Source organism: Stenella coeruleoalba, assembly GCF_951394435.1.
Source record: "Stenella coeruleoalba genome assembly, chromosome: 1".
NCBI lineage: Eukaryota > Metazoa > Chordata > Mammalia > Artiodactyla > Delphinidae > Stenella > Stenella coeruleoalba.
The window spans coordinates 189,773,277-189,792,932 of NC_137169.1; positions in this window are offsets into that span (position 1 = coordinate 189,773,277).

The window sequence follows — 19,656 nt, forward strand, 5'->3', positions numbered from 1 at the left end:
CATCCTCCCATGAGGCCTTTCTTCCCCTGACAGTCCCTGGGTCTGATGCCAGACACCATCAGCTTAAAGGGGCTCCTGTGGTGCCTTGATTAGGTTTTAGTTGGGTGGTCTTAGTACTATATTTGGATTCTAAACACATATACACACAACAGTTGGCACAAGAGTTTTTAATTCCTGTGTGGAAAAGAGCATTTCATTAGGTCATAGATTCTTTAGTCACCTCTGAGATTTTTTTATTCCATGATCTCAAGGAAATTGAGGTCGAGCTATATTAGCTCATCTATTCAGGGTCACATCATTCAAGGGGTCATAATTAGCAGCAGAGCCAAGAGAAGACCCTAGGTCTCCCATATCTCATATCACAGCATGGTCACACTTACCTAAGACCCACAGCTTTCCCCTTGTCTCCAGCCAAAGCATTGTCATCAACCTTGAGCCATTCACCCTTTTAGCACTAGAGACAATTGAATCCATCCTTTAAAGAATAGGGGGAAATCCTTGTCACAAGTATGTTCAAAAAATGAATGTTCCTGGTTTCCCTTTATCTATGCAAGCTGTTCTGAGATTGAACTCTTAATCTGGGCCCTTTGCAGCATCCTACATTCCCAGTTCATTGCTTTGGTCCACAGCACCCAGCAAGGTTGGAGGTGAGTTCATTCTCTGCCTCCCCTTCCATGGGCCTTTTTGCAACTCCCTCTTTCCTGGTGCTAGGAATACCTCACAGGTCAAAATCATGTTCTCTGCAGTAGTTCTGAGCAGTAAAATAAAAGAACTACAATTTATGGAGTATTTTACAAAAGGCTTCCACATGCATTTTCTCATCCCCAGACAGTCTTATGAGTGTAACATTGTTGTTGATATTGCTATTATTATCCCCTTTTTACAGACAATAAATTGAGATCCAAAGGAGTTAAGAGACTTATCCATAGGCACACAAATAGAAAATGTCATGAGTTAGGATTCAAACTGAGCCACTTGACTCCAAATCCCATGCTGTTACACTATGCTGTGGTGCCTCCCGCGTTGTTCCCTGCCTAGAGAGCACAAGAGAACGAAGGAAAGGAGAAAGCAAGTCACTTTCACCCACAGTCATGTAGTCCCTACCAGTCTACTAAGTGGACATATTAAAATAAGAGAAGTAACACTGTTTTCTTATGCAGAAAACTGTGTAATCCCAGGGAGATTTGCCCAGAAGAAAGCCTGTTGGGGGCTGCAGTGTGGGAGCTGGCTGTCACTCGGCATCTCTTAACACAGTACTGGTAATTAGTGGAGTAGGAAATCTGCTCTCCTGGTCTGAGAATCCCTGAAACACCAAGAACACAAAAGGAGGAGGAAAGCACGGATCCCACAGCTGAGGTCCCAGCTGAGCAAGGCCCTGCCACCCGCTATCCCTCAGTGCGTCAGGAGCAGCATGTGGGGCAGAGGTATTGGAAACAATGGCTTTCCAAGCTCCGGTTGGCACCTTGAACGTTCTTGCTAGAACTGAGGGCACAATTAAACATTGCCAGAGCCAGCTCCCGACTGAGTTGCAAAGAAAGATGTAAACACACACACACACACACACACACAGACCCGCTACACTCACACATGCTTCAAGCTGAAAAGAAAATTAATTAAAACCCCAATGAATGCCCGAACTCTATAATTAAGCCTAAAAGATCCTTAGATAGAAAGGGAGTGGAGTAAGCCAGCTCAGTGCCCAGAGATATTTTTACCCCAGAGTCTTATTGCCATTAATTTCTTCTGAGATCTTGAGTACATCTGGTTCCAGTTTCCCTGGTAGGACATCTGCCTATGGAAGGCCTTCAGAAGAGTTGCCAGCTCAGTGGCCAGAGGACAGCCAAGGTTGTTTGGCCATCATTAAACACTCTTATAGGAATGCCTCTAGGGAGACGGACTGCAGTTGCTCTCCTTGGTCAGCCATGCTCCCTCCCATGATGGATCCCATCACTAACTAACCTCAGTCCTCCTAATAATTCTTTTGAGGTCTGCAGTGCTTTACAGTTTACAAAGGGTTTTTACCTTCCTTTGTGTGGAGTAAAAAACATCTCTAATCAAGATAAAAAATCTTAGTATTGGTCTAATCTTTCTCTTCTTATTGTTATTAATAATAATAACTCCCATTTGATTAGTATGCTGCAGTTTGCATAGCACAGACACAAAAATTTTGTCATTTGATTCTCAACAATCTTGTAAGGTCTGCTTTATATCCCCACTTTACTGACGAGGGATTTGAAAGTCAAGTGACCTGTCCAAGGTCACACTAATATCAGTGGTGCTCTTAAGATTTGAATCTCAGTCTTCTGGCACCACACTTTTACTCCATTCTCACAGAGCATTTTCTCCCTAGTTAAATGCAGGCATCCTTCTCTGCCTGTCCAGCCACTGCTATTCCTCAGGCAGGGCTGACTGACTAGCAGAGGGAGTCTTTGCAGGGTCACCCTAATGGATCTCTGGATGCACTTTGTCCAGACAGAATAAGCTGTCCTGAAGAGTCTGGGTTCAGCTGTCTCAGGGTCTGTGCCCTCAGGTGATTTCTCTCCTCTTCCACCTTGGAAGAGTACTCTGAGTCAGGAGGCCAGAGCCCAAGACCTCAGCATGACTTGAATTTTCTAAACGCAGCTGATGAACTAGACCTTCAGCAAATCACGTAATTCATCTCAGCCTCAGTTGTCTCCTTTGTTAACTGAGCCACTAATACCGCCCAGCCAACATCATAGTCAGGAAGACACAGCAGGATGATGTCTGGAAACACTCCAAAATGTCTAATGTGCTGTCTGATGTAAGGTTTTGTCACTTCAGTAGAATCATGGGGCCCAGGGTCAGTTGCAGGTCCTCAAGTGCCATTGAATTGGACGCCCAAGACCATCTCAGGGAAACCCACTGTCCCTGCCAAGGGAGACATGTCCTTGGGGGAAGGTGGGGCTTCTGAGCTCCCCCTGCCCCCAGACACCTTGATGGAGAGAACTGGACCCTGGCAGTCAAGAAAAGAAAGGAGACCACTGCATAGCCCTGTAGAAAGCAGCTCTGGGCAGAATTTATAGCTGGAATTCCAAGAGTTCCTTTCCTTTTGGAAAGGAAAAGAGGTTGATCGGATCTGGGCCGGACTTGAAATCCCAGCACAATTTGCCTAGTTTAAGTCTCCTGGAGAAGCCAGCCGGGGACAGCTATGTTTTTCCTGTCACTGGCTCAGGCAAGAGATGCAGAGGGAAAAATTATTAGCATTATATGTATATATAATTTTATGTGGTTCTCCACTGGCCTGTCTGTCCCTGGACGGTTTTTGATGCCCCACATCTTGGCTGGGACGCCACAGTTTGTAGGTAACATTACAGATTTGGTCACGTGGGTGCACATAAAAGCAGGAAATACTTTTTCCAACGCTGCCTCCACCCCTAAGCCGTCTCACCACCGTGGAGGCATATTTGGCTGTGGCCCCTCTCTCTGCCGGCCTTGCCTGCTATAGCCCTATTCCACATGGCCCCATCTGGACCAGCCACATAGCCTGCTTCAGGCCTACTTCCCAAGGCTCCCTGCCCCAAACCCCAATCTGTGCCTCACTGCCGGGTGGGCCCCACCACAGACTTTCTGGGGAGAAAGGTAATTTTGCCCAGCTGGAGAGTGGTCCTGACGAGAGCCTACTATCTCTTCTCACCAAGGCAAATGTGAAAACAGGCCTTTGGGTAGCAGGCCACGTGGCCTTGCAAAGGAGGCTCTTCTCTGCCTCAGGGCTCCTGTTTGTCCTTCACTAACCCAGAAAACGTGGCCTGACCCTTAAAACAGCTGAATGCTGGGTCAGAAATGCCCAGGAGAAGGGAATATAGACATTCGAATTACAGCAGTGAGGAGAGAAGGCCAAGACACAGAGCGGCCGCAGCCCAGCTGCACGCAAACCTCCCTGGAGACTGTGAGGGGCTCTGAGAGGGGTGCACGTGAAGCATTTGAATGGAGAGACGGCTGAGTTTGGGGCTGACCTCAGGCTGGCTGAGACCCAGCATCACTAGCAGCAGGGAGGAGACAGGAGGGAGGATGGAATGCTTTGCTTCAGGCCAGGCCCGGGACTAGCGTAAACCAACCAAGGTGCCTGGGCTGGAAAATCTAAGAAGGTGCTCACTCCTGTTTGCAAGCTCTGATTCTGTATCTGCTGAGAGGGAGCCCCCTTCAGTGTCTGCCCTCGGCACCTGGCTCGCCTCACCCCAGCCCCAGCCCTGCTTCGTGCCATCTTCTATGCACTGTTCTCTTCACAAGAAGAGCAGATATGGGAGGGTGTTGTGAGACCCCTCTGGATACTCACTCTTACAAGTATTTGTAGGGGGTGTCTACTGTGTTCCAGGCTAAACAGAGTCAGCAGGTAGACAGTGCTCACAGGAAACTATGGAAGCCACTCATTTTCCCCTTTGGAGTCACACATCACAAAAGGAACCCCAGAATCTTGGCAAGTGCTCCCTTGGTCTGCCTGTCTGGCCCAAGAGCTCAGTGAGGATGGCTAAGGTGACAAGGCAGCACTCTGTCAAGCTCTTTGAGCTCTTCTAAAGAAACACGCTGGGGAAAACCTACAGCCACATCAGTACATGCACGGCTCTGGTGATGAAGGGAACAGCTGGTTCTCTTTCCATCTGCTCTCATCCCATCACCCCCACCCTTCAAACCAATTAGAATATCCCACACAGATGTGATCCAATGAAACGTTAATTGGAAAAATAACAGGAAGGATAATACATGCACTTCAGGCTAAGAACTATTTCAATAAACTGGGCTTTGAAAGCAAGACAGCCAATTAGATTATTTCCCACTTCATTCCCTCACGTACCAGAAACTATAGAAAGCTATTACTTCTAATTAATTAGGAAAGAAAGAAGGACTCTGCGTATGCATATCAGGTGAACAGGGACTGAGGCACTACCCCACTTACCTCTTCATGCACAGTGCACATGCATGCATGCATTTACACACACACACACATCAGGGACTAAAGACTCATCTACTATCTCACCTGGAGAATTTCATGGGTCTCCTGAAACAGCAAGAAAATACCTGCTCCTAAGAGCCACTCACAAAATCAAAAAACAGAAATGCCTTCTTTGGGCATGTTTATCAGAAAGGAAATGTGGCATTTCTTATGAGAGAATAAGCAACTCTAAATTCACTTGGATTCCAAACTTTCTGCATCCGAAATAGTCTTGTCTTTTCCTCTTCAGTAAAGAAGGAAGCATCTCCCAAGCCTATTTCAAATGCTCAGGAGGGTCTAGTGGACCAGGAAATCTGAGACCCCTGAGGCCTGATTTTTGAATTGACTTTATTATGCAGGTCAACTGCACTTTTCCATCTGTGAAATGGGAAGAAGACCTGTCCTCAGTGCCACAGTCACCCCTTTAAAGGTTTTAGGCTTGTGGGAGCACACTGACATAGAGCTCTGACCTTCTCGTGCCTTGACTTGGGGAAAACTGCTAGACAGAACTCAACCATGCAGTTAAAATATTTTTTGTACAAAAATTATGCTAACCCAAAGGCATCCTTACTGTGTAATTAATATAATATGAATAACATGATAATGAATATAATAGTCACGTAAAGCAGTCATCATGATGATACGACTTCTGCACACAGGCAGTGTGGTCCATCGGCAACAGAGAGACTCCGAGGTTGTCTCAAAGCCTCTGCACACCTACCTGTACCCACTTGGTACTCTACTCTCCCCCATCACCTACCATGTCTGTCACTCTGTGCCATGCACAACATCAAGGGCTGGCAGAGCCTAGCGCAATCAGTGCCTCTGACCAATCGCTCACTGCAGGAAGAGGAACTCGCATTCATTGACACTAGAGCATGGTAGCTATTCCAGAGCACAAGGTGTAGGGCGGGACAGTTTCTAGAATGGCTTCTAGGCTATAACTCCCCACTTGCATGTATAACGGGGTTGTCTGTAAACTTCAAACAATTGGAACAAGTTTATTTGACCATCTCTATAAGAACTTGAAATTTGGCTTCTTTCTGAAACTGAAACCATGCATAAAATTTGAAAATGCAACAGTGTTCATTTAGAATCATAAGAACTAGTTATGCCATTATAGCAGTACATCCCTGTAAGCAAACCCAGCATGTCAATACTCCAACGAAACAAAGCATACAAAAATGATCAGGGAAGAAAGAGGAAGATGTCCGATGCTTGGATTTACCTCAGAGCAACTCCTTTCATGCGCTCAAAAATACCCTTTTTATTTTAAAACTTCAGTTCACCACTTCTTCTTTAGGACCACCACTATTACATGAAGCAATATATACAAGTACCCCAAAAAATAGTGGCAAATTTTTTTCTTTTCTTAAAGAAAAACTGATTGACAACTTCAAGTTGAATAATACAGGCATATTCAAAAAGTTTTAGCACAGTTGAAATGTGTGCCCATGCACAGGTATACTGGGTGAGCCATAGGGTTCTGGTGAATCAGCGATTCTTGCAAATTACCTTGTGCTTTTAGATGCTGAGAACCAAGGCCATGGAGGGTCTGGTATTCCCACCCATTTCTATAGATCCTTTTGTGCCTTGCTGATGGGTTACCCCTATAAACGATCTAGAATCCCTTAATATTATCTTAGTTTTGAATCATTTTTTAAAGAACCACATAAATGCTATAGACCATCTTGACAGAGCAATGCATATGTAAATAAGTACCCATAATTTTGCATAAAAATCTCAGGGTCGTTGTCCCCTTGCAATCTATTTATGGAACCCAGATTATGAACATCTGCTTTTAAGGAATGACATTCTTTGGTCACTGTCTTAATGCCCATTTTATTTACATGTCTCCATGTCCACATACAGGTCACCTAGTAGGACAAGGCACACCAGGAGCAGAACCACATGGCAGAGACTAAAGAGGACGAAATGAGCGATGGCTGGTGGCTCCAGAAGCTGAAGCCCTGGACAGCTGATTTCCCATTAAAATGGGTGCCATCCTACCTGTCTCCTCGCCATCCTCCCATCCCCTCATCCCATGACCTGTACCCCTCCCACCCCACCACGTGCCATGCAGCAGTCTCCATGGGCTAGCTGGCTGGCTGGTTGGCTCCTGGGGAGCTGTGTTAAAGTGAGAGTTGTGCCTGCTGTATCTTTTTTTTTTTTTTTTTTTTTGCAGTACACGGGCCTCTCACTGTTGCGGCCTCTCCCGTTGCAGAGCACAGGCTCCAGACACGCAGGCTCAGTGGCCATGGCTCACTGGGCCAGGGCCCAGCCGCTCCGCGGCATGTGGGATCTTCCCGGACCGGGGCACGAGCCCGCGTCCCCTGCGTCGGCAGGCGGACTCTCAACCACTGCGCCACCAGGGAAGCCCATGCCTGCTGTATCATTTTGTGTGGAAAGAGTGGGTCCATCCAGATCTCAAGTCCATGCTCATCCCTCTAAGTGAAGCTGGGATGAAGTACTGGTCAGCTTGGACTTCAGATACCTAAAATGTTCCAGCATTGGTTCCCAAACCCTGCCTGCCCTGCCTACACTTTTGGGTGAAAAACAGAGGGAGTATGTATCTCCCCTCTTTCTCCCTTCTCCACATGGGTGGCCAGTGTTAATACTCTCTCTAGATTTCTCTGATCCTTGGAGAGCCAGGGCCAAAGCAGTCTTATTTCCCCTACATGGCCAGGCTGGGTACCCTCGGGTGACCAAGGGCAAAGTGTATGTCACTAGGATCAGTGGGGTGAGGGAAGAACCACCCTAAGAAGGCAAAAAGTGTGTGCATTATTTTATTTACTGCCTTGCTTATTGATTTATTTATTTATGAAATATGTATTTATCATACAGCAGAAAATCTACTCCCATCTTTGAAGCACCCAGCCCCAGAATTTGTCTTCTTGGCCCCATGGGGCACAGTGAATTATTTCTCTTTTAAATGACAGAAAACAGTGGGGGAAATTCTCTCCCTCTGCCCAAACACCTCCACCTCAAGCAGATTTGAACCAGAAGTGGGGTTAGAAACCACCAGCTAGTGAGGCTGTAAAGCCACACACATCAGCAGAGGCTTGACTGTCCAAATAGAAGCTCTCAGAAGCCCCTAACCTACCCCCTCAGATCAGTCCTCCCCTTCTCCTTCTTCATGTGCATGATGGTGTCTAGCCACTCAGCTCCAGCCTGACCATCTCAGAACCAGACTTCTCGATTGCTCTGGCGCTGTCTTCTTAACTAATGCCACATGCACATTAGAGACACCTGAGGAGCTTACAGAAAACCCAGTTCTGGTCCCCTCCCCAGCTCATTCCAGCAGAATCTCTGGGGGTAGCCTGGCCCTGGTATTTTTAAAAGGTCACGCAGAGGATTCTAACGTGAGACTAGAGTTGAGAAGCACTTCTAGTGTCTTCTCTCCTTTGCTTCTTCCCACCACCCACATCCTTCACCCTTTATTTCCCAAGCTTTCTTCAGCACCAAGAATAGGAAAAGGCCATTGAGGAATGATGAGTTCTCTTCCCATTCCTCCAGCCCTGAACCTTCCCCATCTCTGACCCTTCCCACTGAACTTTCCCCATCAGGTCAACCAACCTGAGCAGATCCCTGGAGAGCTGGAAGGTCCCTCCAGTTGTACATAGAGGCTGGTGCCTGCACCCAGCCTGGAGGCTGCTCTCAGACAACTTCCAGCTTTTCTCAGAGCAGAAACCTACCGTTTCCCAGATTCTTTCTCTACTTGCCCTTCCCCCAGGCTCCCAAACTCCAAAGCTGGAGACATTGATTCTCCAAATCCCAATCCAGATGGGAATGCCCGTGCCCAGTCTTTATAACCCAAGCCCTGGCCATTTCTGCAGAGCCACCTGAATTGAATGCAGGTCTACTGATAACAGAGAAAGGAGTCACATTGCCCCAAGCCAGTCCTTTCCCCAAGAATTGGACAATCCATACCCCAGATGGCTAATAAGAGACACCTCACATTTCACACTTACAAGATCTCCACTGCTGAGTGTGAGTAAATGTGTGTGTGTGTGTACACATGTGCACACAATATATACAAATCATAGAGATATACTACGTTCATAATAGACCCAAGTGAATTCTATATTGGATATATATACAGAATGTTGTAATATCTACAAACTGTTAGACACATCACACACACACACACACACACACACACACACACACACACACACACACACACACACACAGCCTAGGGGAACTTGTGATGTGGGAAGGGTTGTTTTTGCTACCCCATCTCCCTCAAAGGTTACTCTCTTGCCCCCAAGTAACCTCCCGGGGCAACTACTATGTCAAGCACACCCTCAGCTGCCCAGCTGGTCCCTCTCCTGTATCCCATATCACCAAGCCTTGTTTCCCCATTAGTCAGAATGTCCCTGCCCTCCGTCCCATCTCTCAGGGCCCTACTCTCTGATAGATGAGTTGATTGTTACCCCTCCCAGGTGACATTTACGTCTTAATAGGGGCTACAGATAAATGCCTTAATCTGAAGGAGTGGCCCTCATGGTGGGAATTTCAGGCGTAGTGGTGGGCCAGTAGGGGAGATTATTTTTTATCAGAGGGGGACTTTTTACCACCCCTCAAATCACACCTATCTCTAAAATCAAACCTTCGTCAGTGCATGAACACAGTCAAGCACACTTAACCTATATACACTTTCCATAATTTTGAGACACCTCTCTTATACCGGCCCTATGTTTAAAAATGAAAAAAAAAAAAAAAAGGAACCAGCTAAATTAATTGAAATCGCACTGGGAAGTGTAGCCTATTTTTCACCGGCCGCCAGCCATCTGGCCCACCCTACCCTGTTCCATTTCCCTTCTGCTCCTTCTCTTTTCTTCTCCTACCACATCAGTTCATCGACTTGGATGTTCTCTCCGTGCTCTCCTCACCCATCTCCCCACGTGTATTTCCTTCCTTTCCTGTTTCCCAATTGGAATTGTGCTGTTTTTCGGTGTCGTCAGGACAAAGAGCAGGTTAAAAGCATGAGCATGTGTGTATCACTCTGAAGAAAGAGAACCCAGGTATTCTGCTACAGTTTGGAGAAAAACCCAACGAAGGAAGAGATGAAAGCTGGCTCTGCAGAGTGCCTTAAAAATGACTTTAATTAGGAAATTCTGAGTCGTCAGTCTTTGGATGTTACATAAACTCAAACAGATGTTGCATTTCACTTCTCTGGGATTAAAAAAAATGTTAAATACAGTATGTATTCAACAATAACAACAACAACGTCTCTTTTCTTTTTCATTTGGTCCTTAAAGATGCAGTGCCTGGTTTTCCAAAAAGCCCAGGGAAGGTCTCAGGGACATACTGAGGGCAGATGCAGGAGTCCTGCCCAGCTAGGAAAACTTGCAGACTAAGGCAGAGCGCTGCAATCATTGTTGGTGCAGAAGGCAAGTCACAGATGAGAAAGAAGCTGGATGACATTGAGTAAGGAACAGAAAGGGGTCCTCATCCTTCTCCCTGATAATGCACTATCTTAGTCTGTGACTCAGTGCTGTGAAATTGGGGGAAGAAGAAATTCTAGAAACACAGAGGGCAAATCTTGCCCTTCCATCCCCTCCCCACCTCCACTCCTCCCTAGAGCACCCTTTGATCAGTTTCTGCTTTGCTTTTGCTAAATGATTTTCCTTTAGCTTAACACTTGCTACCCAAGGTCAGACTAAAACAAGATATTTGGAAGAGTCTGAGCTCCCGAAGGCAGTTAAGACTTCTGGGATATTGCCTTCTCTCCCACAGAGCTGCATTTTTATTTTTATTTTTATTTTTATTTTGCGGTACGCGGGCCTCTCACTGCTGTGGCCTCTCCCGTTGCGGAGCACAGGCTCCGGACGCGCAGGCTCAGCGGTCATGGCTCACGGGCCCAAACGCTCCGCAGCATGTGGGAACTTCCCGGACCGGGCACAAACCCGCGTCCCCTGCATTGGCAGGTGGACTCTCAACCACTGCGCCACCAGGGAAGCCCAGAGCTGCATTTTTAAATGATTGGATCGCAGCTATGCAAGAGTGGGAAGTATAGTGGGGATGGAGCTCTTGACCTGTACTTGGATTCTGAAAACCCGATGGAGGTAGGAGGAACTGGGGACCCAGCCGATCAGGACCCCACCCATCAGAACCCCGCCCCCTGCCTCTCCCCACCGCCTCACCCCGACCTGCTTTTCTGCTTTGGAAGCCAGTGCCTGACTGGTAAGTGCTTGGTGCCCTCTAGGTACCAGCTGTTCTCTCTACTGCACCTATTATTCAAATCTGTCATGGCTCTTTTAAATGAGATGTGACCATTCTGTGGGATCAGCAGTTTTAAGAGGGCTGAGAGTCACTAGTTCATATTCTCTCTCTTTCCTCTTTCATTCTCTTTCTCTCTGTCTCTGTCTCTCTCTCACACTCACACACACACACACACACACACACACACACACACACTACCACCACCACTCAAAAGAGGGAAAGCAAGAAAGGAGACCCAGATACTGAAATAGAGAGTGGTAAATAGTGGTTTCCACTCTTGGAAAAAAATATTTCTCTATCATACATGTCATGAGGTGAGGGGAGTACATTTTTAAGCATATGTATTTGTAATCTAAGACATCCCCAACCTTCACCAACTCAACCAAGCAACACATGCTCAATTCTATGGGAAGCAGCTTTGTAGACACATTTTAGGCAAGGAATTTCTGCATCTTCTCTATTAGAAAGTGTGATCTGAGGTACACTCTCTGGGAAAGGGCAATTTGCACTTTTTTCCCAGTTCACTTATTTTAAGAAATAAACCATGCACTGGTGGTGGCCAAACACGCCAAGTGTGAATGCATGTATACTCTCCAATAAAACCTTTCATTAACCGAAGTGGCGTAAAGCGAAGAAGCGGTTACCTCAGGACACATCTTGCTAACGGATGCACAAAACAAATTGAGACGAAGCACAGGTGCTTACAGACACAAGTCAAAGCCATGGCGGCTCGGTGCTAAGATGCTGAGCGTAATTCCTGGGGAAGGAGCTTGGCAGGGCCACTGTCACTGCTACAGATGCCTGCTGCCGCTATAAGGGCTCCTGCAAAAGAAACACTGAACTTTCGCTTTTCACCTTGTAAAACAAAAATCTTCAGATTTCTTTCCATCGGCAAAAACAGGTACTAATGTAGGTCTTTCATAAAAGTGAAGTTTCATAAAAACAAACACACAAAAAGTGGGGGATACCTGTACAGTTCAAATGTACAGATGAGGTTTGGGGAACATAAGTGATAGCTGAGCCAAACTGAAATTATAAGTGGTATTTCGTTTTCACTTAAAAAAAAACTGTCAAGTTCTATGTTAAACTCTGTAATGGTTTGGAAAAGGAAACAGGGATGTGTTTGATTTTTTAAAACCTAACTAATTATATGCACATACACTTAAAGAAGAGATTTGGGGGAGCAAAGACAGAATATTCAAACAAAAACTATGTATTTATTGCTATTTCTGTGAAAAGAACGTTACAACTGAATCAACTTGGAATACAAATATGGTCGTCTTTCTCTTCTTTTTCAAATTCATTACTTGAACTTTCTTAGGTCCTGTTAGCAGAGAGCTCAGCAGTCCCTTTTTGAGGCTCCCCACCTCCCCCACCCCACCCCACCCCCGCCATTTCTCAGGGACCCTGGATCCTGAACTCATACCAAAAAGAGTCAAAACACCAAGCAGAAAGAACAGGGTCACATTAACCCGTTCCTGCCCTGCCTTCCTCCTGCCTTCCCTGCCCACTACCTGAGGGAAGACATCCAGGATGCCCAGGACACAAGCCGTCCCCTTGATACAGCTTTGAGCACCATGCTTTGCTCAGTCACTATTCTCAAAGGATGCCAATGGGGCTGGGACTGGAGGCCCTTCCAGAATCAGTCCTACTGTGTGCTGAAATCACCTTCCTGATGAATCTCTACACCTCTGCATTGTACCCAGGCCGACGACCTGAGCCCTTTCCTCCCCGGGTCAGCGATCTCAACTCATCCTCGTCTTAGCCTGGTTCTGGGCCCCTTGAAGATCCCAACTTCCAGCCTGGGGAGGAGGAGTTGGCTTTCATTGTCTTACAGAAAGACCCAGGTTCCCTTTGCAAGTTGCTGCGTTTCTTCCATGCCCCCTCCCTGAAAGCCCACATTTGCATAAGTGAAGGAAATTACTGGATTGATCCACAGAGCAAAAAGATTTTTTATTTCAACAAATACTTATTAAGTGACCAACATATGCCAGATACTACATTCTAGATGCTGGGCATTCCTCAATGAACCAAACAGACAAAAATCCATCCCTCCTGGAGCTTCCATTCTGGTGGGAGGAAAGACAGACAATAGACACAATAAATAAGGAAATTGTATAGTGTGTTAGATGGTGAGAAGTACTATGGGAGGCGGTAAAAAGAGGAATCAAGAGTTCTAGAAGATCTGCCTCCAGGTGAATTTCTGTGTGGGCTATATACAAAGAAGCAGTTGTCAATTGCACTTACTAATAACAACAACATGAATAATTATGGCCTCTCCAGGCACCCCATTTAATCTCTGCATTAACAGGCATCCTTTTCCATGTAAGGCTTGAGATCTATGCTTTATGCATTCCAAAGCAGTCTCGGGTTTATTGTCTCCTAGTTTAACCTATGAGGACTTCATGTACCGCAGCTGAGAGAAGTTAAGTGACCTTCCCAAGGTCACATGGCTACTAAGTGTCAGGGTGAGAATTCCAATAAGGCTCTCTTGACTCCATTGTGTGATTTTTCTCAATGCATTTGTAAAAAGCACAAGACATGAAGCCAGAAGATCCAAAACTGAGATCCAGCATTGTATCTTACTAGGTGTACAAAAGCTTGAAAAATTCCCTGCAAATGTAAGATAAGACTGGATTTGAAATTACATTATAAATCATAAGGCACGGTACAAATGTGATGCTTTGGGGCAACTCTGCAGGCTGCCTCAACATTCCACTTACCTACTATCTGTGTGATTCATTAAGTAAATAAATATAATTAAAAGGAGTTATTTTTATAGCATGCTGCACACAACTCCCAAAGCAGTTCTTACTAAAGTTGCACAAATTAAAACAGTATATATTTTCTGCCTCTAAACTAATTATCTGATTCAAGTAAATTCAAAGCAAGCCCACTTCAAAGGTGTTCTGGAACAGCAGGTGCATAATCACACTAAATGTATTGAAGAAGCACTGTTACACGGGCCTTGTTAGGAAGTTCTGAGCATCAGTGTGGAGAAAAGGACACTCCTGTAACAGATCCCAGGGGTTCAGTTGTGGCTGTGAGCAACCAGTCGGATTTCTTGTCCTATTCCAGGCCTCTGCATCCTCTTTGTTAACTTCGTCACCTCAGCAGTTGGAGAATGCCCACCAGTGAACACAAAAAACTGTCACATTGGCCTACAGGCAGCTGGTACTGACCCCATTAGTTTAAGCTAGGAAATAAGGCTGAATATGGCTTCTGTGAAAGCTTAGAAGATGCAAACTACAGGAGGAGAGGTGCTATGGACTGGATATTTGTGTACTCCCCCCCCCCCCAAATTCGTATGTTTAAGCCTTAATCCCCAAAGTGATGGTATTTGGACATGGGGTCTCTGGGAGGTAATTAGGTTTGGATGAGGTTGTGCGCGGGAGGAACCTCCATGATGGGTTTGGTGCCCTTAATGAAAAGATCCCAGCTTGTTCTCTCTCTCCCCCCCACCATCCCCCATCTGAAGAAAGCAGGAAGAGGGCCCTCACTAGAACCCAATCATGCTGGTACCCTGATCTTGGGTTTCCAGCCTCCAGAACTGTGAGAAATAAATGTTCGTGGTTATTTAAGCAATCCAGTTTATGGAGTTCTTGTTCCAGCAGCCCAAACTAAGACAAGAGGCATACTCTATTTTCTGAAATGGTTCTTAAATATAACTGCCCAATCCCTGTGCTTCTACAAAGGGAATGTACTTGCCCTCGGGAAAAAATTTGAAAGTTCTACAAAAATAAAGTGCACCTTTATAGAGCTGCCAAATGTTGCCTGCTTTCTTCTCCCCATGGTCAGGGTGGGAGGCTTTAGAGCAACCAGGAAAGACAGTAACCTCTTCATCCACCCTCCCAGCTTGGAGGATGTATAAAAAGTATCCTCACCCTGCTTCTGCAGCTCCTACCATCAAGATTCCAAGAGAAGTTGGATAAAACCACCCAAAAGACAGAGAAACCTTGACGAGCCCAGGTTCAAGACGAAGGAAGTGGGCAGATCTCATTTTCATGTGTAAGAATAGAGAATGAACCAAGATAGATGATAAAAGAACTTCAGGAAGAAATAAAAAGGATGTGGGGAAAGCTAAAATCGTGATGATCATAGTTTTCAAACCGAAAATTCATGTCACAGATGAGACAGAGACACAAAATAAATCAAATCTATCTGCAAAATTCTGGAATTTGCCTTTGTCTCAGCCCCACAGCCCAATCTGTGGTGTAGCAATTGTTCACTCTAGTGAGATTATCTACATTGAAGATGATGGGAACCAATTATTTTCCTATCACTGAGGAAAGACAAGGAGAAATGGGCTCCAACTGGAGCTGTAGGGATCCCTAGTTAAATTTCTGAGCGAGTAAAAAACGGTATCTGGTGGAGAATTCTTCTTCTCTTCCTAACACCCCTCTCCCATCCCAAACAGACGGGTCCATCTGGCAGCAGCAAACACAGCAGACTGGAGAGTTTGTCCTGGGCAATTCTGAGTTGACTCTGACTCTTTCTTCCAAATACCAAAGTTGTAAACTGATGGCTAGAAGGACCCCCCAAACGCCACCTCTTTAAGAGAGCCCACCTCCAGGACAAGCAGCCCAGTGGAAAGAAAGGCAACTTGGGATGCCCATGGCCAGGTTGCATTTTAAGGTTGTCAAGAGGTCTCAGGTCGTCTGACTCTCTGGAGCGTTTAATGATATTCAAATGTCTCTTCAAGGTCAAATAAAGAGCTACCTCAGGGCTGCTGTCCATTTGTAGTGATCATTTAGACTGAGAGAGAAGTGAGCCAGCCCCCTGAGAGTTAAGGTCTCATATGCCCTCTGACTTGCAGGCTCCTCTCATTCCCAGATTCAGAGATTTCTAAGCACTTTCCATTGTATAAAATCTAGAAGTTTATAAAGTCTTGTCCCATATAATATCTCAGTTTACCCTACCAGTAACCTTGTGGGGTGTTATGAGCCCGTATTTGCATAGGAAGAAAAAAGATTCAGTGAGGCTGAAAGACAGCTAATACATGTGGAGCTGGAGCTGTAATTGGAGTTTCCTGGTCTCTGGTCTATGCAGTGCACGTTGCAAGGCTCCAGCTTGGGAGCTCAGAATGAAGAAAAAGCCCACTTATCATCGGTCAGGCCATTTTAGAGATGAGAACACTGAGGTCCAAAAAGTCATTGCATTTTTCGCTTAGCTGCAGGACTTACCCGAAGCGCAGGGAAGAGGTGCCCGGATCCCCAGCACACGGCCGGTCAGGGTCTAGCCCCGGGTTCAGGGATGGAGAGGTGGCCAATCCAGGGAAAGGGCCTTCGAGAGATGAATCAGCGGGCAGTCGCTCTCAGCCCAGGCTTCTCTCTCCCCTGTCAGGTTGGGACAGGCAGGGAAAGCCACAACTTATTTCCCATGGATTTGTGCTCTCCTGGAAAACTTCTGGTGTATCTCTTCCACCAGAGATCGACCCTCCAGGCACAATCAGCCTCCATCACAAGAACAGGCCCCAGAACTAGAATTCTCCCTCTGAACCCTGCAGCAGGGGAGGGCTGAGGGCCCTCTTGGCGGTAACAGCAAGTCACCTACTTCATGTATAGCATCAGTTCTGTGCCTAAAGCTACAGAAGCAATGGGAGGGCCGGGGAAACCACCTGCCTTTGGATGAGAGCCCCAAACATCACTGAAGCTCACAGAGGGCCGGCCCATGCCAGAGATGGCCCGTCCACCAACTCATCCAGAGTTGGCGCTCACGTGCCTGCTCAGTCCAGCACTGGGTCCCGACTCCCACTCGATCTCCTTTCTAGCTGAAGGCTCCCGGAGGACCAAGGTTCCCTCTGCTGTGGGAAGGGGTAGCAGAGGCAACTGTGTCTGGGAGCCCTGCTAAGGCCCCGCGAAGCCTGGGCTATTCCAGCCCTGAGGAAATCCCCCTCACCTGGCCCCATTCTAGGAAGGGTGATTTTAAGGGAATTCTGGTCTGCCCCACCTCTGTGAGGGAAGGATGGGACTTCCCTCCAATCTCTCCCCTCATGATTTGCTCCTGTGTCACCTTCCTATGACACAACCCCTGTCTTTAGGGGTTGCTGGGAGGTCTCAGGGTGGACGGAACGGAGACCAGCATCACTGTAGTGATGGTGTACGCATGGCGAGGCTGGGGCGATGAGCTACTCAGTAACCGGACAGCCTGGGATCCCAAGGGCAGAAAGGCCACTGCAAAAGCTGCGGGAGGAACAGCAAGAAAGCTAACCACGGTCCCCGGCTCTGTATTCCCTCCTTCCCCCACACCCCCGAATAAAAGATCTTCCTGCTGGTGAGTTCAGGTAGGCAGAAACCAGAAGCTGTGAACAAGGGCATTCTTATATCTCTGTTTCACACCTTTGTTGCCAAGTTACGTTAAGAAAATACTGCCTGTGGTGAGAGCAAGGAGGGGGTGGCCCAATCAGTTGAACAAACATCCGAGCAGCATCTGCCGTGTGGAGGATGGGCAGAGGGGCCGCCACTGTCTTCCCAGTCCCAATGCCCCAGTGAGATCGTGAAGATGCTGTGACAGGATCTGGCAGAGGGGCATGAGGCCTCTCTGAAAGAAATCGGTGGGGCCTGGAGTCAAGGGAGCAGGGGTTTGGAAACCGGGCGGAGGAATTTGCTAGCGATTTCTCTTGCAATGCACAACCACCCCTCAGCAGAGGTGCAAGATGGGCCCAGCCACGTCTCTTCAGTCCCGTTTTTCAGTCCTCAGAAATATCCATGTCTCTATTATTTATTCAACACACATGTAGGGCACACCTGCTATGTGCTAGGCACTGTTCTAGCTCTGTCCTCAGGAGCTTACATTCTAATTGCAGGCTGGGGAGTGATAGATAATAAAGACAATTTGTAAGCAAAATATAAGCTATGTTAATAAATGCTCTGGAGGAAAACAGAGCAGGAAATGAAGATGTAGATTGATGAGGGGTTGAACATACGATGGCCAGGGAAGGTTCACTGAGAAGGGAGCGTTTAAAAATAGACTTAAAAGAAGTGGGTGGGGAAAAAAAAATAAGCAACAGGAACAGAGCACAGACATTGAAACCTGATAAACCTGGACACACACAGAGCCTTTTACTTCCTAGCAGAGGAGACCTGGGTCAGTCACTCAATCTCTGAGACCTCCAGTCCTTAAAAAGTGAACGATGATACCTACTTCATGGGCTTATGGTGAGGATTAAATGAGATAATGCATAAAATGCTAGATCAGCCCCTGTCACATGGTAGGCACTTAATAAATGGCAGCTAAATTAAAAAAAAAAAAATGTGGGTGAGTCATGCAGACACCTAGGGAAGCAGGCTTACCAGGAAGAGGAAACAGGCAGTGCAAAGGCCCTGTGCCTGGAGCAGGCCGGATGTGGATGCAATTGAGGAAGAGCAGAGGCCCAGTGGGGTGAGAGTGGATGAGCCTCGTCTTTTAAGACCCAGCATGCCAGGAGCTCATTCGAGAGCACTACTGAGTCTGAACTGACACTGCCCACTGGTCTTCATCAGAGGTAAGGATGTCCTGGCCGGGTGGCCAAGCTCCCCATGAAGATTCTGCAGTAGTTCCTAGGTCTTTGACAGGTGATGGAGGTGATTTCAGAACTCTGAATGGAGAAAGGAAGGAAGAACATAAAATGAGGAGAAGCAAGTATAGGACACTTAGGGACAGAACGTTGCAAACATGTCATGTTGTTCTCTTGGTGTCTTTGCACAAGCTGTCCCCTCTACGAATGCCCTTTGCTCCCTGCCCCAACTCATGATGCAGTGCCCAGTCATTCCATCTGCCCACACTCTGTACTCTGCCCTCTGTACTCACATCAGCTGTTCTGCAGTTTGTTTGTTGTGAGCTTCTCGAGGTCAAGAGCAATACCGTACACCCAGGACCTCAGAATAGATGTTTGTTGAGTGAATGGATATGAAATTCTAGGATCACAGAGCTTTCTTTAGAACCTAGTGCTCTGAGGTTATTGCAGCCAGTGGAGGGAGCATCTACATTGGAGCAAAACACTTCCTTTTTGTAGTTCCTTTCCCACTGCATCTGTGGGAAGATGCATTAGGTCCTTGAAACAGTCCATCTGTCCTGTTCCCCATGGGCCTGAGACTTGACACCCTTGGTGTTGGGCCGGGCCTCCCCAGAGCTGGAATCGGCTGAACACAGCCCTGTCTCCATGAAGACTTGGAAAGGTGATGGAGGTGAGTGGGGAGGCAGGATGAGGTTGGGGGATCCCATCGCTGCTCCTAAGTGCTTATACGATAAGCCCAAGCAGGAATCTACATCGGTGCCATTTTTAGGGGCCCAGCAGGAAAAAGAAAACTTTCATTGGCTTTGATCGCTTATCATTTGCCAAAGTGAGATTTCAGCCATGGTATTTGCTACTTCAAGAGTGCAGGGCTGACTCTCAAATGCCCCTATCACAAAAGACCGTTTTGCAGGAGCCAGTAGCCGGCGGAAGTCACACTTCAGTGAGAAGAGGCAGCGGCCCAGGTGCAACCACAGCCTTCCCCCAA